Here is a 19,787-nt window from a genome sequence, read left to right as displayed (position 1 = left end):
TTCCTTTGTTTTAATAATACAGTACAAAACTTTAACAATGTTTAACACTGTGGTCTATGTAAAATTATTTAGTTGGTTGCTCTCTATTTATCCAAATCACAAAGGGACACCGCGCCATAAGGGAACAGAAAAGATCATCTGAGTAGGCAGACAGAACACTATCTCGATATTAAACTTATATGTGCCATAACTAGGCGAAAATCTTAAAATGGTTTTCTTTCATTGGTTTGATTAATTAACTGTGAATTTCATTCAAATAGACAGGTACGATACATTGTATACATTATTTACAGTACATAATTTATGCACTGTTAAAATTCTTTTTTGTACCTTATGTATGTTTATAAAAACATATCTTCATCAATCTGAAAAGAAATTGTAAACAACTGCTTTTATTTATTGTCTGACCGTATGTACTTATAATGTTTTTGGACAATACTGTAAAAACACATTCTGCGCTTTTATTTGAATGCGGATACTTAAAACCTATGCATTTAAAGTATTATAATTCTCAAAACCTTTGGTGGTGAATAGCATGAAAAGATCTAGATTCGTCAGTACGGCACACATATCTTTAATATCTATATTATTCTATCTTATATATATATATATAATACAGATATTTTAGGAAATAGGAAGCAAACTTTAGAAAACAACATTTGAGTGTCAAGGAGTCGGTACTTACTCGTGGATGTAGCTATAATAACAAATAAAACCGTTATAAACATTATATAAACATAGTATAATTACATACTGTTCTGTATAACAAATATCCTAATGTAAATCAAGAAATATAAGACGCAGATGACAATGCTGTCGGTTCAGTTTATATTGTTATCATAATCCAAGTGGGTTTTGATATTTGTAAATGTTAGGTCATCATGATCACTACCAATGACACACATCGTATCCCATTCCTACAGGTACATCACTATAACATTATGCTGTAGACTTTTGGTTGAAATATCAATAAATAATTTCTTTGAACTCTTTTCTCGTGAAAAATAAACAACGCCGTTATATCAACAAATAAGAAGGGACGTTACAAATGGTGAAGTCATTTAGTTTAAACTGTATTTTCTCATATATTGATACACATATGCATACCAAACATAGAATATTTGAGAATTGGAGAGCAAGCTTAAAGTATACATATATTCCTTTCAACGAAGTCGTTTCTCTGTACGTTATGAAAATTATAATGTAACAAATGTCACAAACAAGATCGAGCTACAGTGTACACAAATCAAAATAATTATACTTACTAGGCACATCTGTTAGCAGACAGACAGCATCAAAACAAAATAAAACTCAAATTAAAATAAGATTTAAATTTAAATGTAGTTTGAAGGCATTTTAACATAAAAAAATCAATTCAGTTTTCACATGTCAAGGCTCGCAGAAATTAAAAACAGACTTCTTAGACTCTTTTATAAAATCTTATATGAAATAAGAAATGAAACTTTATTTATGATTCTATAACATTGAAGGATTATTAGCTGTCATGGAATACTTAACATTGAAACAAACAAAAATATATTATTATCGTAACACGTATTATAAAATACAACATTAATTTGGAATAAATAACATTGTAGGGATAAATCATACAGACCTAGATGCCAAATTTGACCATGAATGTGGTGATTTAATACGTCAAAGTAACACTTACCATCTATATAATCCCACGGGGAAGAAATGGAAATAGAAATAAAATATATAGATTAAACTGTTTATAATTAATCTTTCAAAAACCATAAAGATTACATTTAAACAAACAACCAAATTATCAGAGAGATCACGATTTTGAAACTATGTTCAGTGGCAGCTGTAGCCAGATTTATTACCGATATTGATAGTTTGTAGCATTATCAGGTATGCACTGTTGTCAGGCTGTATTTGTAACAGAGAGAGCGCCCTTACCGCACGAGCAGGTCTCAAACTTGTTGAAATCTAATTACTTTTTGTTCGGTTTTAATTACTAGCGCCACAGTACAGGTCACGCCTGTTATACCACTGTAGTGGGAGATTGCTCTCGTGACAGGAATGTTTATACTTCTCTGTCTAATTATGTCATATTAAAGACATACGTCTATATATAAAACATATCTGAACATTGAACATTACCACATGTATTGGAATTCCCCATACAGGGGGATAATTGGGTTTCTTTTTACACGAAATGTATGTAATGAAAAGGGAATCAAAGGAGCCCTTAGGGTATTTATCACAATGTATAGAATAAATAGGTTTTACAAGAAATAGATGTATGTCAAAAAAAGTAATGGAATCAAAATGTCGGATATAACATATCAAAGTTACAATACCAAAAGTATAAGAATGAACGTATTACTACACGGCAGGTGAATAATGAAGGTGATAATTAGACAACTAACAAGGAAGTGTTCAAAACAAATACTAAAACAATAGGCGAACACACAACTGTCATTAAAAACACCTGTTAGCCAATGAACGGATTTATAACGTGTTGAAGAGTCAATGATTTGACTTTTCAATCTGTAAACCCTTGGCGACCTGTGCTTTTTCACATTAAAGATACCCCGACACAATACGTGGCTCTGACGACATGACAAAAGCATGCCTTCATCCTATTTGATCAGATCGATCTAACTCTAACAAACATGCGCTATTTATGCCAGTTATATCCGATATAATTAGCACTATTTTTTATTAAGGTGATTTAGACATAACCAACAGAAAACAGAGATACACAATTTCTCACATGATATCAGAAAGGGTAGTTAACACACAGACAACATCACCAGAAGGTAAGAGGGAATTTCATTTTTTCTCAGGATAATGAAAAATAATACAATACTCAAACTCACCCGTAGACCCTGTGAAGAGAAATTTCATTGATTAGGCTATGAAATAAAGGTGTATATATAGTAATTATCAAGGGCGCATGCTCAAATGCAATTGAAATAGTTCCAAAAAAAGTAATTTGCAAGCAGAAAGAATGCGCTTTTATTCAATGTAAACATTATAATCTTATTGATTAGATGCATAACATATCCTGAAAAAGCGCTTTGTTTTATTTCATGCAAACCATTTAATATTTTTTGAAAGAACCTTAAGAATTATTTTTTAAAGTATCATCTCTAACATTTTCTTAAGAGGATTTCCCTCAATTCGATTAAATGTAGAATACAGTTCAAATCTGTATTGTTGCTAGTAGACTGTTGACGTATAAAGAAGCAAAGCAAATTGCAATGATCAAGAAGGAAAGTGACCCAGTTCTAAATACCGTTAATAAAAACTCAATCATTCATAGTAGTCGTAACTCTGGTCACTACACCTTGTATCTAACTTACATCTCACGTGATTTACGTTACTACATTGTGTGATTGCACTTGATATTACTGAGTCATTAGTTTGTTTACTTTATCGCTCCAATCTTAATATCAGCATTTCCTATTCGGGAGACAATATTTCGATAACATTCTAATACCGATTAACTATTTTACTAATGCATTTTTCTCTTGATCACTATATCAATGTGTTAATGATAAAAATCATTGATCTAGATAAAATCTAAAAATTGTCAATTTCTATTATTTTAATAAAATAAACCATTCTCCTGTAAAGTGCCTCATACGTCACATCCGTATCTCCATAGTAACACGTGTTACCCTACACCGGTGCCATGCGGATGTATGACATTTGTAATCTAAAAATACATTGATGTTTTCAGTTAATCGGCACATCAGTAGATTAAACATACGGATAATGTCCATCTTAAACACACTGAAGTCATCTTTTCAGAACAGTTTGTCCCAATCCCAGGGAGACGAGAATCTCGTGTTGGACGAGAAGACGCGAGGTGTTAGTGGTAAAGTGCACATTATAATTTTGATCATTTTTATTTTTGTCTTTCTGTCAGGTTATTACAGATTGGTGTAATACTGTCTTAGTAAATAAATCATTCCTCAGTTTAACTCTATAAATTATTGTTATACGCATCCTGACGTCCTGTAAAGGCTATCAAACAAAGCTGCACCATATTGGTGTCATCACATGCCATAATATAACAGCATACAGTATTGTGGCAAACTAGTCTCAAAAATCAACCAGTGATTCTACAGGTACACCGTTCACTGGTCCAATCATATCTTAAAGTGTGAAAATCAGTCACGCAAAGTAAACCATATTTACCCATTCAGACAAACATCACAAAATGACAAAACGCACCGAATAGTACATAGTACATAAGAAGAGAGATTGAGATTTTTCTTACCTGTATATTATAATAATACAACAATGATAGACAGTTAGAGATTATAGTCGTACGCCATAGATAAGTAGCAAGAAGCAGCGCAAGTGACAATTCTGTGATTAATCTTTCGCTCAGATAGAAAACCACGCAGAGAGAGGATAGAGAAGCGTTATTAAATTATACTTACCATAATACTCTGCTGCAAAGTTAACAATCACTAATTAGTGTTTATATTACAATGATGAAAAGTCTTATACTGACGTCAACAATCACTAATTAGTGTTTATATTACAGTGATACAGATGTCTTATACTGACGTCAACAATCACTAATTAATGTTTATATTACAGTGATACAGATGTCTTATACTGAGGTCAGCAATCACTAATTAGTGTTTATATTACAGGGATACAAATGTCCTATACTGACGTCAACAATCACTAATTAGTGTTTATATTACAGGGATATAAATGTCTTATACTGACGTCAACAATCACTAATTACTGTTTATATTACAGCATACAGTATTGTATACAGAGATACAAATGTCTTATACTGGCGTCAACAATCACTAATTAGTGTTTATATTACAGGCATACAAATGTCTTATACTGACGTCAACAATTACTAATTAGTATTTATATTACAGGGATATAAATGTCTTATACTGACGTCAACAATCACTAATTAGTGTTTATATTACAGTGATACAAATGTCCTATACTGACGTCAACAATCACTAATTAATGTTTATATTACAGGGGTACAAATGACGTATACTGACGTCAACAATCACTAATTAATGTTTATATTACAGGGGTACAAATGACTTATACTGACGTCAACAACCACTAATTAGTATTTATATTACAGGGATATAAATGTCTTATACTGACGTCAACAATCACTAATTAGTGTTTATATTACAGGGGTACAAATGACGTATACTGATGTCAACAATCACTAATTAATGTTTATATTACAGGGGTACAAATGACTTATACTGACGTCAACAACCACTAATTAGTATTTATATTTCAGGGATATAAATGTCTTAAACTGACGTCAACAATCACTAATTAGTATTTATATTACATGGATATAAACGTCTTATACTGACGTCAACAATCACTAATTAGTATTTATATTACAGGGATACAAATGTCTTATACTGACGTCAACAATCACTAATTAGTGTTTATATTACAGGGATACAAATGTCTGATACTGACGTCAACAATCACTTATTAGTGTTTATATTACATGAACACAATTGTCTTATACTGACGTTACTAATTAGCCTAAATTAGGTTTAAATTAGAAGCATTGTAAAGATTAATGGACAAAGCGAATATATTATATCATTAACCCTGGCTGATGAAATATGAGAAGCTACAAATGCATATTTCATCTGTTCCACAAGACTTTGTAAAATATTTTTGGCATGTTGATACTTTAATTTATAATGCTGGATTATTTGTGAGGATATTTTGGTTGCCACTAGTTTGTGGAATGTACATATAGGAAGAGCTGTTTATCCATAAAACATTTATACCAGGAACTACCAAACGTCTGCAATTAACATATCTGATGTCCCTTAATTCAAATCGTCTTTCATTTCTTTCTTTCTGAAGGTATAACGACATGTTTTGTATTTTATAAAATCTATCATATCCGTAAACGATATTGAATATTCTGTGAAGCTTGTCAATATGATGATACTTATTACATGTATATCTTGTTATCAATGTCAATATCAGTCAATCCTCTCGAAATATATTAATAGAAAACTCAATAAATCTATCGAAATAACACTTAGGCATCTCTTGGTGTGATCAATATGCTGATACTTATTTACATGTAAATCTTGTGATTATGCCAATAGCATGGTATCTTAACATCTCAAAATATCCTCAATATAACAACACTTATGTCTGAAGTTGAAATGATAACACTAAAGTATCTTTAGGTATCGTCAAATAGATTGTTGGTGGTTCAGTATCATCAATACACTAACTATAATTGATCACGTGGTATGATCGACTTAATATAATCACAATGTCCACGGAAACAACGATAAATAGTCACCATGACGAAATGGATATAAAAATACTTACTCCTTTTTTTAGTATCTGTATGGGCGTAAGTACATCTTCTTCCTCCTCTTCTAGCATGTAATCTAGCAAATACAATGATAAAAACAATGAAATTTTAATTCAACAAATGTGATCGACAGTGAAGATGATACAGTCAAATGAATTCTATACCATTTCTCTCCATATGGATGTGGTTGATATTATATATGTTACATGTTCAATAATTAACAAATATTCGGCCTCGGGGAATATCACCTTTCTCAAGTTTAACAATTCCTCGTATTAACCTACAAAAAGTCAATACTTGTTTTGTTATATGAAACGATACAATGATACAAGTTTTGCTACCTGAAACAATTTTGAAGCAAGGAGAGCGATAGACTACTGAAACAAACAAGATGCCCAAGGACCTTAACGGTCAATAGTCAAATTAATCATATATGGTGTCATGGTAGCCACCTTCGATTTGGGATCAACCAGATCATATCAGGATCATTTCATGTGGCGGCCATCTTGGATTTCGGATCGACCCGAAAAATAACAACACTTTGTCGGGAACATGTCAGGATCTGTTTATGCAAGTTTCAGCTAAATCACACTGGTAGAACTTGAGAATAAGTTCAAAATGTGTTTTCAAGATGGCGGTTGTGGCGGCCATCTTGGATTTCGGATCGACCCGAAAAATAACATCACTTTGTCGGGACCATGCCAGGATCATTTCATGCAAGTTTAAGCTAAATCACACTAGTAGAACTTGAGAATAAGTTCAAAATGTGTTTTCAAGATGGCGGCTGTGGCATCGGTCTTGGATTTCAGATTGACCCAAAAAATAACAACACTTTGTCGGGACCATTTCAGAATCATTTCATGCAAGTTTCAGCTTAATCGCACCAGTGGAACTTGAGAAGAAATTCAAAATGTGTTATCAAGATGGCGGCTGTAGCGGCCATCTTAGATTTCGGATAGACCCGTGAAATAACAACACTTTGTCGGGACCATGTTAGGATCATTTCATGCAAGTTTCAGCTAAATCGCACCAGTAGAACTTGAGAAGAAGTTCAAAATGTGTTATCAAGATGGCGGCTGTGGCGGCCATCTTGGATTTCGGATCGACCCGAAAAATAACAACACTTTGTCGGGACCATGTCAGGATCATTTCATGCAAGTTTCAGCTAAATCGCAACAGTAGAACTTGAGAATAAGTTCAAAATGTGTTTTCAAGATGGCAGCTGTGGCGGCCATTTTGGATTTCGGATCAACCCAAAAAGTAACAACACTTTGTCGGGACCATGTCAGGATCATTTCATGCAAGTTTCAGCTAAATTGCACAAGTAGAACTTGAGAATAAGTTCAAAATGTGTTTTCAAGATGGCGGCTGTGGCGGCCATCTTTGATTTCGGATCGACCCGAAAAATAACAACACGTTGTCGGGATCATGGCAGAATCATTTCATGCAAGTTTCGGCTAAATCGTACCAGTAGAACTTGAGAAGAAGTTCAAAATGTGTTATCAAGATGGCGGCTGTGGCGGCCATCTTAGATTTCGGATAGACCCGTGAAATAACAACACTTTGTCGGGACCATGTTAGGATCATTTCATGCAAGTTTCAGCTCAATCGCACTTGTACAACTTGAGAAGAAGTTCAAAATAAGTTTTCAAGATGGCGGCTGTGGCGGCCATCTTGGATTTCGGATCGACCCAAAAATTAACAACACTTTGTCGGGACCAGATCAGGATCATTTCATGCAAGTTTCAGCTAAATCGCACTAGTAGAACTTGAGAAGAAGTTCAAAATGTGTTTTCATTCAAGATGGCGGCTGTGGCGGCCATCTTGGATTCCGGATCGACCCGAAAAATAACAACACTTGGTCGGGACCATATCAGGATCATTTCATGTAAGTTTCAGCTTAATCGCACTGGTCAATCTTGAGAAGAAGATTGAAATGTGAAAAATTCACGGACGGCGGAAGGCGCACGGCTTCGGGTCAGATGACCTAACAAGAGATCCCAGAGGGATCTTGGCGCCCACCAAAGAATGATCTGGGTCTGACAATGGAAAGAGGGACTTTTTCAAACACACTATATATAAAATTTGAGAAAGATCCCTTCTGCACTTTTTGGTCCCAAAATGCAATATGCACAACTAGGGTCCTAGGGGAACCTGTATATGAAATTTGAGAAAGATCCCTTCTGCACTTTTTGAGAAATAGCGGTAACAAACTTCAACTATCAAAATCCAAGATGGCCGACTGTCGGCCATCTTGTTGACCGATCGGTCCCAAAATGCAATATGCAAAACAAGGAACCTTGGGGAACCTATATATGAAATTTGAGAAAGATCCCTTCTAAACATTTTGAGAAATAGCGATAACAAACTTTAACTATCAAAATCCAAGATGGCCGCCTGTCGGCCATCTTGTTCACCGAATGGCGAATGGTCCCAAAATGCAATATGCACAACTAGGGTCCTAGGGGAACCTGCATATGGAATTTGAGAAAGATCCCTTCTGCACTTTTTGAGAAATAGCGGTAACAAACTTCAACTATCAAAATCCAAGATGGCCGACTGTCGGCCATCTTGTTGACCGATCGGTCCCAAAATGCAATATGCACAACTAGGGTCCTAGGGGAACCTACATATGAAATTTGAGAAAGATCCTTTCAGCACTTTCTCAGGAATAGCGGTAACAAGAATTGCTAACGGACGGACGGAAGGACGGACGGACGACGGACCACGGACGAAAGGCGATTTGAATAGCCCACCATCTGATGATGGTGGGCTAAAAATCAAGAAAATCTTCATTCACGTAGCCTCAGTAAGTACTTATAGTACTTCTGCTGTACTTCTTCACAATAGAACTTTCGAACATATTAAAATTTAATTTAACATTAATTTAATTTTAACATTTAAAATGTGTTGACACATATTTTCTAATCCTACCTAACTATTGTCTGCCATGTTGGATTTGGCTATTGCCCGATAATCGGCAATGCTCTATTTTGATTGGTCAAAAATGTGCAAGAGACAGGGAATTACCTGTGTCTATTTATAGCCAGGTTACCGGATTTGCAATGTCAACATCTGAACAGGTGTTCATCGGTCTCAGATTGACATTGCATTTTGTCAAGATCTTTTCAAGCGGTCTAGACCAATCAGAAAACGACAAAACTCACAGCTATGTAACAGGATATAATCCAGGAATGTATGAGACATCATTGTAGCGTTGTTTATCTCAGCGGGTGGTCTGATAAGTTTACAGAGAAAATGCAAATCAATAAAACAAAAATTTAAACAAGAGATCCCAGAGGGATCTTGGCGCCCACCAAAGAATGATCTATGTCTGACAATGGAAAGAGGGATCTTTTCTCTGCTTTTCAAACTTTTGCAAACATACTATATATAAAATTTGAGACAGATCGCTTCAGTACTTCCTGAGAAACAGCAGTAACAAACTTCAACTATCAAAATCCAAGATGGCTCCTTGGCGGCCATCTTGATGATTGATCGGTCCCAAATCGAAATATGCACAACTAGGGCCCTAGGGGAACCTATATATGAAATTTGAGACAGATTCATTCAATACTTTCTGAGAAATAGCGATAACAATCTTAACTATCAAAATCCAAGATGGCAGCCTGGCGGCCATTTTGTTGACCGATCGATCCAAAAACGCATTATGTACAACTAGAGCCCTAGGGGCACCTACATATGAAATTTGAGAAAGATCCCTTCAGTACTTTGTGAGATATAGCGATAACAATCTTTAACTATCAAAATCCAAGATGGCTGCCTGGCGGCCATCCTGTTGACCGATCGGTCCCAAAACGCAACATGCACAACTAGGACCCTAGGGGAACCTATATATAAAATTTGAGACAGATCCCTTCAGTACTTTCTGAGAAATAGCGATAACAAACTTTAACTATCAAAATCCAAGATGGCTGCCTGGCGGCCATCTTGTTGACCGATTGGTCCCAAAATGCAATATGCACAACTAGGGCCCTAGGGGAACCTACATATGAAATTTGAGACAGATCCCTTCAGTACTTTCTGAGAAATAGCGATAACAAACTTTAAGTATCAAAATCCAAGATGGCTGCCTGGCGGCCATCTTGTTGACCGATTGGTCCCAAAATTCAATATGCACAACTAGGGCCCTAGGGGAACCTACATATGAAATACGAGACAGATCCCTTCAGTACTTTCTGAGAAATAGCGATAACAAGAATTGTTAACGGACGGACGGACGGACGGACGGAAGGACGGACGGACGGACGGACGGACGGAAGGACGGACGGAAGGACGGACGACGGACCACGGACAAAAAGCGATTTGAATAGCCCACCATCTGATGATGGTGGGCTAAAAATGTTTCTGGCATCACGATTTTACTCACAATGCTACGTCTATTCATTAAACACAAAGTAGATATACTTATGTCATCTATCTCTATCAGTTTTACAGCGAAATAATTCCACAAAAGTATAACTGCAGCAGTTATGATATGTTATGATAACTACTAAAGACACAATACACTAAAACGAAAACTAAATAAATTATCAGGCCTGAATACATCGCTTTGGAATAATGGCTTTGTTACATTGTATGTATTGTTCATCTAAGAGTAGACCTATTCCCCGTTGTGTGCGAGAAAAAGTGACGCGCTACTCAACATTATAGAAACCTAATGCGTAAACGACAGTTTCCGTCAAAAAAGAAACTGTTTCCATTTAAAAATAATTTTGTTTTCTTTTTTGAAAGACAACGCATGAAATATATTTTGTATTATGGTTAATTGTCAGGAGTTTAACTTTGCTAGTGACGTTTATGGGAATGATCACATAGCGTCTGATTGTTTCGTTATTAAATCCTTGCCAACACAGACAGGTGATGATATATAGTAAACAAAGGACTTTGGGTTGTGTTCACTAGTTACAAGAAGACAAGGAAAGGGCTTGGTACGTATTACACAGTTTTACTCACAGTTTGACGTTAATTTGTGACAAATTGTGGTGAGCTTACGACAATATCACTATGTGTGAACTCTACTGTACAGGTTCCCGCGGATGTCGAAGCGTGACAAATATTCAGGTTTTGTTCGTCATTTTTTGTAAATGACAAATATTTGCCGGTTCTCAAAGTGGTAGATGATCTACATTGCTATTTCATAAGTGGATAATTGTATTTTACATTTGGATTTGGTACTATTTGATAATTTTTTATTTGATTTGTCGTTAATTTTAATATGAACAATTTCTTCAGTACACATATAGAAATGCAGATGCAAAAATAGTATCGGAAATCCATGTTAATCTGACAATTAAAAACAATGTTTAATATATATGTATCAATTGGCTAACAAATTTTGAACAGTTGTATATTATTTAGAAATCTATTGCAAACTACAAATCTTGATTAAATAAAGTGAAAACCTGAATAAGTCTTTGAAACCTTAAGTAACCATAAAGACGTAAGATAAACACTTCTCACTAACTCACTTTTATATAGAAATAATTAATTTTTCTTTGTTTCCAGCTTTCTGATTAGCCTATTCATTTTTTGCATTCCACGATAAAAAAAATCCAGGAATGGTGCGGAAATCCGACGTTATCATGACGTCATAATAGAAACATTTACGTTGCGTATTGATTTGACAAAAATAATCCCTTAGAAAAATCAATGGAATCGTACGTGTAAACGTATTTCATTTTATAATTTAAAGTAGATAAAGAAAAATATAAGGATTAGACTTATAGATATAGAAACTAATGGATAACCTTTTGTATACTGTACTAACCAAAATAGAGCAACATTCCCATACACAATAGATAAATATAAGTATAACACGGTCACAGTGCCCCACTCGTCAGTAGGCCAAAGGGGATTTAATCATACATAACATCATTATCTGAGACATATTGTTGTCTACCACAAATCATATTTTCCGCCTTATAATTCCTCGTGTTGTCTTCGGTCTATTGAGCTAAGGCTATTCTCAGGTGAAGATTGCCTGAACTATTGTGGGATTAGAAGCACCAGTGTTACTGCCAATTAGGGCTCTACATGACTGGCCTTGTCGGCTTTCACCTCCCCTAGAAATAAGAGGCCATACATGACACCTCTCCTTTGTTTATAGGATGAGCTGTGTCCTGATTTCTGTGAGGACATAAACGGCTACTCTATCTTACAAAGTTACATAATTATATAATGTATAAATGTAATAGTATAACCAAGGGGTGGCGGTGAACTTTATCGTACAAAATTACATAATTATATATTGTATAAATGTAATATTATAACGAAGAGGTGGCGAGAAACTTTATCGTACAACGCTACATAATTATATAATGTATAAATGTAATAGTACAACTAAGGGGTGGCGGTGAACTTTATCGTACAAAGTTACATAATTATATAATGTATAAATGTAATAGTATAACCAGGGGGTGGCGGTGAACTTTATCGTACAAAGTTACATAATTATATAATGTATAAATGTAATAGTATAACCAGGGGGTGGCGGTGAACTTTATCGTACAAAGTTACAAAATTATATAATGTATAAATGTAATAGTATAACGAAGAGGTGGCGGTGAACTTTATCGTACAAAGTTACATATTTATATAATGTATAAATGTAATAGTATAACGAAGAGGTGGCGGTGAACTTTATCGTACAAAGTTACATCATTATATAATGTATAAATGTAATAGTATAACGAAGAGGTGGCGGTGAACTTTATCGTACAAAGTTACATATTATATAATGTATAAATGTAATATCATTCCGAAGAGGTGGCGGTGAACTTTATCGTACAAAGTTACATATTATATAATGTATAAATGTAGTATTACTATGAAGAGGTGGCGGTGAACTTTATCGTACAAAGTTACATCATTATATAATGTATAAATGTAGTATTACTGTGAAGAGGTGGCGGTGAACTTTATCGTACAAAGTTACATAATAATAAAGTCTAAATACTATAGCATAAACGTCACCTAAAGCACGTTGTATACGGTTGTAAAACGTTTTACGTTTTATGATTTATGGACACACTTGAATGGGAAAAATTGTTCAGTGTACCGAGTTCAACATTCACGATGTGTGAACAGGCACGTAGAAAACGTGTGCAGACATGGAAAACGGTCTTATCAAAAGTCTCAAACTTTTCCATTCTAACGAATGACAAATTCGTATGTTAAGTAATTCACGTTGTAAAATTTTGTATAAAACATTTTGTCGGAAAATCCGTTGACATATGACAACTTTGAAAATACGCGAAATGATTGCATGCAAAGTGAGGAGGGAATATTTAAACAGGTTCCGTTGGGATCTAGTGACCCTGTACTTATAGTAATATTGGGAAGTATTTCCACATATTTTCAAAACGTGTCGACAACTTCTTAGCTAAGTAATATTTTCCATTTTGACCTTGCTCAGAGGGCACTATTCCCTCATAATACCATGGAATGAACCGTGCCCTAGCAGAAAACGTAATTATGTAATGTAACACACGATAGCCTGCTTATGTTAGGTACGTTATTCCCAACACAGCAGATGTATTACCTCCACAATTTACGATTTGTTTGAATGAAGTACTAAAAACGAGAGAGACATTTTAAATGGTATGTTTATAAGTTTCAAAATAATTAATGTGCATAAAATGTAGTGATTAGAAAATATCTTATCCAGAATATGTAGAAGATTTAAATTCGTTTATGGTAAAACAATATCAAGTGACTATTTTAATTTTGGAAGCTTTAAGACATTTTGCGGTAGCAATATTGGCAATATTACTGAAAATCATGTAGGACCTTGATAACGTTTGTCCTATATAATATCGAAGGGTTAATGCCTACAATGATTATCCCTCCCACGGTAATTTCGTTCAGGCATTATTAACTTTGCATTAGCTAATACAGAATGCAGTATAACACAATGCTGTAATGTTTGTACAGTAAATAATTTATTATCGTTTAGATATCAGTAACTGATCTCCATGTAGATGATTATTATCCACACAAACCAATCCATACATGTATCATGTGTTACTCAAGAACACTCGGTAATGCTCTTCCCTAAACGACGACATTGTCCTTACCCTTTCTCCAGATAGAATAACTACAATCTAGGATAATACCGTCGTTCGCCTTGACAATATTTTCGCCCCAGCACAATGGCGACCCTTAACACCCCTGTTATTTCTTTACTCTTTCCCTGCGAGCAATACAACTTCTTGATTAGTCGGGACAGTTATACAGAAGTCACCGCCGCCCCCCCCCCCCCCCCCCCCCTTAACCAGGATGACATATGTCTATGGGTGTCCGGTGGAGACTATGCGTCCACACAGAAATCCTAACAACCCCTTTGCCTCATAATAAAACAAACCCAACATTTCTCCAGAGAGTAGATTAGACTAAATCGACACCAAAGCAAAACGTCTTTATTCGAAAATGTGATGAGAAGGTTCCACTGTTTTATGCTTCTTGTGTAGGGAGAGAGTATAGGCCCTTCAATACAAATGTTTGCTTACTGACCCGTGCGTTAAAACGGTTATATATGCCATATATTAGCGGAGATTTTGATATGTTATTCCTTTTTCTATAATCTGCTGCAAACGAGAAGGTTTTGATGAATTAAGATGTGAAATCCTTTCAAAGACACAGACATACACTTATTATGCCTTATAACATTAGCTGCAACACCGACATTTCGGACTGTCAGTGCTTTTATGATAAGTATGTTTCGATGAACCATATCGGTATCAGTCACTTCACAATTACTAATAGTAATATGACCATATAGGCAGAAGCTCTTAATTGTCTGTGTGAAACTAAAACTTATACATTATACGAATCATATTTCTCAGATGTGTGTAATATTTAGTGGTGAATAACATGTGAAAAGTTCGTCGTGATCACTCAGTATGAAAATTACAGTACATATAACTTTACGAACTTTTTTGAATAGATACATCATTTCCCGTCCGAGAAAACAGCTTTTCTAGGTATATATTAACAAATTACAGGGGCAGCTATAAAAGTTTGTTAGGGTAAATTCAGTAAACGCAGTAAACGTATTCTTAAAAGAGTTCTGTTAACAAAAAGCGTCGGCATTTAGTAGGAAACTTAAGACACATTTAGTTATTTTAGATTAAATTTTGAAAATGGCGAATTTTGGATATTTCATAGACTTTGAATTTACTTATTCTTCATCACACATCTAAACAAGTCGACAGGGCTTTCTATTGATATTGGACTGGTAAGGAACGCATTGGTGTTGCTAATTCATAAACAGTTTTAACTTTAGAGATGAAAACTTACACCTAAAATTGACCACCTGCAAATCGTAGAAAGTCACTTCTGAAGGTTTTGGAGAAAATTATAACTATTGTTCGAATATGATATATCCAAGTATTGCTTCACTTGTACTGAGATCTTGATTGTGTTACAAACCTCATAGAAAAATTAAAATCGAAAACAAAGCAATACCGTGTTTAATATCAAAGGGCGGCGAAAGGAATAGATATATTGAGCTGAAGATACGCAAATGAAATATTAAATTCCTTTTTTAAATAAAATTGTTTTGCAAACCTTTTGCAGCTTTAATGCTTTACTTATTTCTGTTTAATTATATACTGGCTGGTAACTGTTCAACGAGACTTGCTTTGAGAAAGGTCTGTCCAACTGTACATCAGTTACGAACATTACTAATTCCAGAATATCATGTCAGTTACAGACATTACTAAAACCTGAATATCCTGTCAGTTACGGACATTACTAATACCAGAATATCCTGTCAGTTACGAACATTACTAATACCAGAATATCCTGTCAGTTACGAACATTACTAATACCAGAATATCCTGTCAGTTACAGACATTACTAATACCAGAATATCCTGTCAGTTACGGACATTACTAATACTAGAATATCCAGTCAGTTACGAACATTACTAATACCAGAATATCATGTCAGTTACGGACATTACTAATACCAGAATATAGTTACCATTACATGTCAGTTACCAACATTACCAGAATATCTGTAGTTACAACATTACTACCAGAATACCCTGTCAGTTACCAACATTACTTATACCAGAATATCCTGTCAGTTACCAACATTACTAATACCTGAATATCCTGTCAGTTACGAACATTACTAATACCAGAATATCCTGTCATTTACCAACATTACTAATATCAGAATATCCTGTCAGTTACCAACATTACCAATACCAGAATATCCTGTCAGTTACCAACATTACCAACATCACCAATACCAGAATACCCTGTCAGTTACCAACATTACTTATACCAGAATACCCTGTCAGTTACCAACATTACTAATAACAGTTTCCTGTTAGAGAAATCACAACTAAATCAATTATGTTTGCGGAAAACACAAATAATAGCAAATTTGTCGACACCATTTAAATGTTGCAAATCACGTATATTGTTCAATCAATATGCCATTTAAGAATCAAAATCTTTTTAGAAACAACATTGAACGAAAAATACTAGATAATATTTTTTATGTCATTTATGTTATGTTTTATACAAAATGATGCTCCTATCAAAAAATCATTGCTATTGACCAGAACATGATGTCAAACAAATACAAAACGGCAATCATTCACGTTTATATACATTATGGAAAACTGTAAACCAATTGTCGAGGCTAATCAACGTCGTAATTTCTGTTTCAAAGCATGTTCTTGGAGATCAAGTATCGGGTATTTAACATTGAACGGAAATACCTTTGAATTTAATTGTGTAAGAATTGCGGAAGACATCAATTCGCAGAGATAAACTTTCGCGAATTTACCTTGATAGCGAAATTTGCGAAAATAAATCGCACGTTAAAGACAGTTGGTTTACAGTATTTTGATAGTAACAACAATTTGTGAAAAATTCAATATTTGGATGTTATCAATAATTTTGTATGTCTGACATATTTATATCATTGTTAATTAGTGATAGATGTTGCTAACTTTACATCAGTTTTTTACTTATGTCCACATATAAAACTTTTGTAAGTACACGTTAAAACAGATAAACTAATATAAATATAGGGTCCCCTGACCATACAGAGACAATAGCTGATTTCCTATCCTGACAGTCATGGAAATTAATTTACTTACACTTGATAAATTACAAGATTTTTTCAAGGACAATAAAACGCACAATGCGGTAAAAGGTAAGAGAGCAGTTTTTAAATTTAGTATTTAAACTTTTTTTTTGTCTTAAACCACAATACTTACACATTGCATTTTTTCCGTACTTGTGATCTTGCCACAAGTAACTTTTTACCATAAAGAAAAAAGCTGCGATAGCAGTTATATTTTGTATGATATATCATACAAAAATCATCCAAAACATAACTGTCGTCGCAGCTTTTTTTCTTAATGGTAAAAAGTTATTTGTGGCAAGATCATAAGTACGGATATAACATAACATTGAAACAAATCAATCTTACCATTGACTCCTTGGCATGTGATGAAGGCGGGTAGGACGAGGAGAAAACCAAGTAGAAGAAAGTACACCTGTGTATTCGTCATGGCAGATAGTGTAGAAAGTCCGCTAATGTAAGAATAACACCTATCCACGGCCTTATATTACACGGTGTGATAGTAGCACCAGTGGGCGTTGGTGTGAGCCTAACACAACAACACTAATATGGAAATAAAAGATGAATGCGCCCTGTTTTTATTCTCCAAATTAAGTAATTTACGATACTGTAGGTTCCTTTTCAAAATGTCAATAATTGGTTAATTTTGTCAGTTTCCATTGCGAAAAATTACAAATCTCCAAAAGTGTCGTCAGATCAAAAGCAGACATGAACAAGACAAATGCACGTGCTGTAATGTCCTCGGCTTTAATGCTCTTCCGTTTCCTGGGTAGATGGTGGGGACCGATAGCCAACAATTCTGGTTGGACAACTTCTCAAGCCGCGCGCGCGTTCTGACGCCCTCTGTCGTTAGTTGTTGAAACTAGACGGTAAATAGAAGTGATGTGAAATCTATCACAGCTTCCATTCAATACGGATCAATCTAGTGACGGTACTACGCTGGCTTTGTACGCCTCTCAAATCAATACTAGTTTCTATCTAACGCCCCACATTATCACGTGACTGGTGGGGACAACGCCAAATACAATAAGTATGATGCCCCAACAAAGGTGGACATTTTATTGTACAAATTGATACAAAACCTGTACCAGGTAATACGTGACGATACGTATCTATAACACTATAATTAAACATCGGGCTGGTCATTTTTGTTCGGACTTATTGAGTATATATGTGATCGCCTAACCCACGCCCTACATACATATCACCGTAATTACGATAAGACGTGATCAACTTTACTTCCAAATTGGAAACGAGAATTTGTTTTTATTAAACTCGATGACACCAGAAGTCTTTAATTTGGAAAAAACGAATATATGTCATATTTGCACTCACCATCCAGCAAGCCTTCTGCATGTGTCTATCACCTCCATGTAGTATATTGTCTTGTATGATACATCGGAACTACATGCTATTTACACAAGTAGATACTTTGGATTCCGAGTTTGATGCTATAATTTGACAATTTTTGATGGGCAATTATTCTGGTAAACTAAAGATATTTTTTCAAGGATGAAAACATCACAGAAGCTTACCGTAAACGTTAAAATATACGTTAATTGCGCTAATGTCTTTTAAAACTCGAAAATTTCCCCTCGCGTAAGATATTGTGTCGATGAAACAGTGTTGAAAAGGTTAACAGTCATAGATATCATGAAAATCAGAACGTCGTAAAATAAAACACTCGCGAGCGAATATTTCCGCGTTTACAGCACTACCAGATGGATCTAACAGTACCACCAGATGGATCTAACAGTACTACCAGATGGATCTAACAGTACTACCAGATTGATCTAACAGTACAGATTGATCTAACAGTACTACCAGATTGATCTAACAGTACTATCAGATTGATCTAACAGTACTATCAGATTGATCTAGCTACCAGTACTACCAGATTGATCTAACAGTACTACCAGATTGATCTAACAGTACTACCAGATTGATCTAACAGTCTCTAACAGTACCACCAGATTGATCAGTACTACCAGATTGATCTAACAGTACTACCAGATTGATCTAACAGTACTTCCAGATTGATCTAACAGTACCCACCTCATTGATCTTACAGTACTACCAGATTGATCTAACAGTACTACCAGATTGATCTACACTACAGTACCACCAGATTGATCTAACAGTACTACCAGATTGATCTAACAGTACTACCAGATGGATCTAACAGTACTACCAGATTGATCTAACAGTACTACCAGATTATCTAACAGTACTACCAGATTGATCTAACAGTACTACCAGATTGATCTAACAGTACTACCAGATTGATCTAACAGTAACAGTACAGTACCAGATTGAT

The 19,787-nt window shown here is 34.8% G+C and overlaps 1 long non-coding RNA gene across 1 annotated transcript; it reads right to left on the bottom strand.

Moving 5' to 3' along the window:
* Nucleotides 1-4,423: 4,423 nt before the first annotated feature.
* Nucleotides 4,424-18,344, bottom strand: LOC138329656 (uncharacterized). The gene is made up of 3 exons (XR_011209486.1): nucleotides 17,819-18,344; nucleotides 6,355-6,416; nucleotides 4,424-4,436 (listed from the first exon to the last, which is right to left on the bottom strand). It is a non-coding gene; the product is annotated as an uncharacterized lncRNA (long non-coding RNA).
* Nucleotides 18,345-19,787: the final 1,443 nt, after the last annotated feature.

The sequence above is a fragment of the Argopecten irradians genome, chromosome 8 (genome assembly GCF_041381155.1).
Source record: "Argopecten irradians isolate NY chromosome 8, Ai_NY, whole genome shotgun sequence".
NCBI lineage: Eukaryota > Metazoa > Mollusca > Bivalvia > Pectinida > Pectinidae > Argopecten > Argopecten irradians.
The sequence above is the reverse complement of the archived record's forward strand: the minus strand, read 5'-3'. Positions and strand labels throughout refer to the sequence as shown.